Here is a 4,984-nt window from a genome sequence, read left to right on the forward strand (position 1 = left end):
TCACATGAGTGACACTGGAGGCCAGATTTATGTTTGTTAAGTTGGATGGGGTGGCCTGGTCATAGGATCTCATTTAAGGGTCTACCCCAAGCCAGATAGGGAAGAGGTGAGAAAACTGCTGTGAAACTCTTTGCCCTCAAAAGTGGCTCATTACTGCCAAGGAAAGGATATACCCTCCACAAAAAGGTGAAGAAAAGCCAGAAACAGGTAAGATTTTTTTCCAATTATATTTAATGGAGATATCAGGGTTCTAAGGTACTGAAGGTATTCAGACCAATAACAAGTCTAATGGAAGTGCAGAGTAAAGAGGGGGAGTTTACATTTGAATCTCATCTCATGAAGCATCATACTATCACCAAATATAGTCCAAAGGCAGATAGGTCGAACCCCAAACTCTGCTCAAAGGAACCAAGAGAAGCCCCTGGCCTCATAAGCACTAGAACTTATGCAACCTGAGCAATTGTCCTGAGTGCTACTGTAAACTGGGCAAGATGGAGGGATTGGGGATTCAGCTAGACTGAACCCTAATCTCTGCATTCTTCACAAAAGGGAATTTTGATCTAAAAGACTTTAGCTCTTTGGTCATTGAATATACTAAACAGAACATAGAACCATCAGTTATGGACCAGTTTTCATGAAGGAGTTTTATAGACACAGATAAAATTGGAGTGGGAGAGTAGTGTTGAAATAGAGGATCTGCCACAATATAAATATGCGAGTGGCAGGTTTGGGGGCTTTTACATTCAATTCCCATCCCTAAGAAGTTGGGTTAATTTAAATAGCTTTCGTGTGGGTGACATCAATGTAATGTTACCATTACATTATTTTAATTAATTTCTTTTGCACTTTTTATGAGTGAATTATTGTACTGTTCAGAGTTGGAGCCAATCAAGTTAATCCTGTCCGGAGGCCGGAAGTGACTTGTTAAGTTACCTCCATAGCTTCAACATTCCTTCTCAGTCTTTCCATTCCAGGTTGCAAGGATTGATTCTGTATCACCTTTTTGAAAATTTGTTCTGCTTACTATTGTCTTCAAGGGAGTTTAATTTTCTTATTAGGTGCTGCTCAATTGCAGAGTTTTTTCCAGTATGCATAAGGGTTACTTTCTGTCTGAAACGTTCAATGTCATATTAGTTTATAGTATCTCTTGTGTGTTTTTATGGCAATCCTATCATTTATCCATGGTTTGGTTATGTGTTCACTTTATATTTCAGTAGTTAAATGTTTTAAAGACCTCTGTCTTTAAAGATGCATCAACTTTGGATTGAAAGCAAGTGCTGAGTAAAAGTTTGAACAAGTCCTGCCCTCAAAATATTTATCTTATTATTTCAATTAAAATAATAGTCTTCGATCATCATATAACCATATAACCATTTACGGAGCGGAAACAGGCCATATTGGCCTTTCGAGTCCACATCTTATAACTTATAAGAAATCACAAAACAGGTTAAAGATTGCAGGAACATGAAAATGTTCAATCACCCCATCCAGTTCATTCCATTAATTCCATCTGTAACCTCTCAGACCTTTAGACTTCATCACCTTGTCGGAGATCAACACGCCTGGAAATGTATGAATGGCTTTTGGGTCTTTTTGATCATTATTGTCCAACATTTTTACTCAAACTTGTTTTATTCAAAGTCTGATTTGACTAAACATTTAGGAAATGATCAGATTCGCATTATCTGGTGTATAAGTTGCAGGAGCCAAATAATCAACCTGGAAACAGATTAGTGTTCCTGATACATTTGGCTGAATTGCTGTTTCACCTTCGTACAGCTATCTTGTGTTAGAAGGCACAGATGGAGGCCAAATGTTTCACTAAAGGGCAACAGCAATTGTAAGCAGGAGTCAGCCTTCTGCTTCCCTTGACCTGGCAAAGAGTCACTGCAGTTGTCAAGATACTACACAGAAGACTATAATACAGTGCAGGCCCTTCAGCCCTCAATAATGTGGCAGTCCATATGTATCTTAAAAAAATTATGAAACCCTCTCTACTCTGAAACCCTTTATTTTTCTTCCATCCATGTATCTGTTTAAGAGTCTCTTAAATGGCCCTAATGTTTCAATCTCCACCACTATCCCTGGAAAGGCTTTCCAGGCACTCACAATTCTCTGTTTTTTTTAAATAACAGATTTACCCCTGATGTCTCCCCTGAACTTCACTTTGTACTTGTGTCCTAGGGTGTCTGCTATTCCTGCCCTGGGAAACAGGTGCTGGTTGTCCTGTTATGCCTCTCATAATCTTGTAAACCTCTATTAAATCTCCTCTCAGCCTTCTACAATACAAAGAGAAAGTCCTAGCTCTGCAAATCTTGCCTCATGACTTATTTTCCAATCCTGGCAACATCCTGGTAAATCTCCTCCACACCCTGTCCATAGCTTCCACATCTTCCTATAATGAGGTGACCAGAACTGAGCACAATACTCTGAGTGTGATCCCAGCAGGGAATTGTAGCTTTGCAACATGCCCTCTCAACTCTTAAAATCAATTCCCCAAAACTCAATATCCCATAGGTCTTTGTAACTATCCGATCAACCTGCACGACGATCTTGAGGGACACATGGATTTGGACCCAAAGATTCCTCCGTTCATCCACACTCCAAAATAACCAACTATTAACTCTGTATTCAGCCTTCTGTTTAGTCCTTCCAAAATACATCACTTCATATTTATCTGGATTGAACTGTATCTGCCACCTTTCTGCCCAACTCTGCATCCTGCCTATATCCTTTTATAAACTTCAACAACTTTCAGCTCCATCCACAAGTCTTCCAACCTTCGAATCTTCCACAAACTTACTGACCCATCCTTCCGCCTCTTCATCCATGTCATTTATAAAAATCACAAAGAGCAGGGGGTCTCAGAACAGATCCTTTTGGAACTCCACTAGTCACCGACCTCCAGACAGAATACTTTATTTCCACTACTACTCTGCTTTCTGAAAGCAAGCCAATTTTTTAACTACACAGCCAAGGTTCCATAGATCCCATGCCTCATGAGAGACCTTGTCAAATGCTTTACTAAAATCCATATAAACCACATCTTCCACCCTACCCTGTTATGCTCCAAACCAGAAGCAAAGAGAAGACGTACTTCAATAGGTTATATTTTAACTCTATATTTATTAACAACAATTAACAAATGCAGTGTCTTCCCAATATTAACCGACTTTAGTACAGAACTAAATAAATACTGTCTGTACCCAATACTTCAAAATTCAAAGGGAAAAAAACTCCAAATTGCTCAGTCCTGACAGGAAAGTCAGTCAAGACAGAAAAAAACACCATCCTCAAAGTTACTTCTTAATGTTCAAAGTCCAAAGTTTTTTTGACTGAACAAGGACATCCAAAATTGAACACTGAAGATAACAGGAGGGTGCGGCACTACAGGCTTACAGCTCCTCCACAGACCTTGGCACAACGGGTTTTATAAACACCTCTTTCACTAGAAGACGTTAAGTGACTTCCTCTGTCACACTCAAGTTCAGTCTGCTGAACCGTGTCTCTGAGTCTCCTAGGCTTGACTGGTGAACTCTCTCATCTTCCTTTCTCTAGTTTCTTCCTACTGATCTCTTATGACTCCTTCACATTGCTGCAATTAAGTCTTTTTTCACTTTTCCTTATCTGCGTAGTCCAACTTTGGCCAGTTAGCACAGTCTGTGAAACAGAAAGCTGCAGAAGAAATCCATGTTTTAAAGTCACAGTCCACCGTCCAAACAGTCATAGTCCCTAACAACCCTCATCAATTTCTTTTGTTACCTCCTTAAACTCAGAGGCATGTCTTTCCCTTCACAAATCCATGCTGACTATCCTTGAGTAGACTGTACTTCTCTGAATGCTCATCGATCCGATCCTTAAGAATCCTCTCCAATAGTTTGCACACCTCTAATATAAGATTCACCAATTGGTAATTCCCAAGACTCTCCCTATTACCTTTTTTAAATAAAGGGATCATGTTTGCCATTCTCCAGTCCTCCGGCACCTCCCCTGTAGTCAATGTGGACTCAAAGATCACAGCCACTGTCCCAGCTATCTCTTCCCTCACTTTCCACAGCAACCTGGGTATATCGTATCTGTCCCTGGAGACTTCTTGTTTTTAAGAAGATCCAACACTTCCTCTTTCTTAATCTCAACATTGTCCAGCACACAATCATGAGCTGACATTTACATTAACATCTCACTCAACGACTAATCTTCATTCATCATCTAAATCTTAGAACTTACCTTACAATCACCCTCTGGAAGCACCCTCACTTTTCAAGAAGACATTTCAGAATCACATTCTCAGAGACAATTGGGGAAGGGCATAAATTGCTTGTCATGCTGGAGATACCCATATCTGTAAGCAAATTTATTTAAAAAAAAAACAATTCTTTCAAAAGACAGAAGTACTGGCTTACATTTGATGAAATACAAGTTCACTGGAGTTGAACTTGGAGTGATAACTTAACGTTGGCAAGCTTACAATTTTGTGTCTAATTTGCAGTGCGTCGCCCCTTACATCCAAAGTGGAAATTCTGCCTTCTGTTCTATTCTGCTTTGCAAAGGGCAGATCCTGCTCTGAAAGAGCTGATAGATTTTCCATTCCCTGCACCATTTTCCCAAATCCATCAAAGTTTGGGGATCGATCTCTTTGTTCTATTTTCTTATCTGACCATTTGAAAACTGATTTTTGCTGTTGGGAACATCTTATTTTTATGGTGAATTGATAATGAGGGCAGTATAAAATGTCATCCAAGCAACTGACAGCTTATACACCAGATATTATGATCAGTGTGGGTGCCTTTAGAATTGTTTGTTTCTTGTTCACGGTATTTGATGGATTTTTTTGATGCTGCAATTAGAGTCATAATTTACACTTAATAATAAATAAAACAATCAATAAAGAAATAAAATATGTGATAATACCACTCTATTGCTTTGCTGATCGATAATGGTAACTCCCTATTTATTAACAATAGAGTAAAGTCTTGAAATGAAC

Source organism: Narcine bancroftii, chromosome 5 (assembly GCF_036971445.1).
Source record: "Narcine bancroftii isolate sNarBan1 chromosome 5, sNarBan1.hap1, whole genome shotgun sequence".
Lineage (NCBI taxonomy): Eukaryota > Metazoa > Chordata > Chondrichthyes > Torpediniformes > Narcinidae > Narcine > Narcine bancroftii.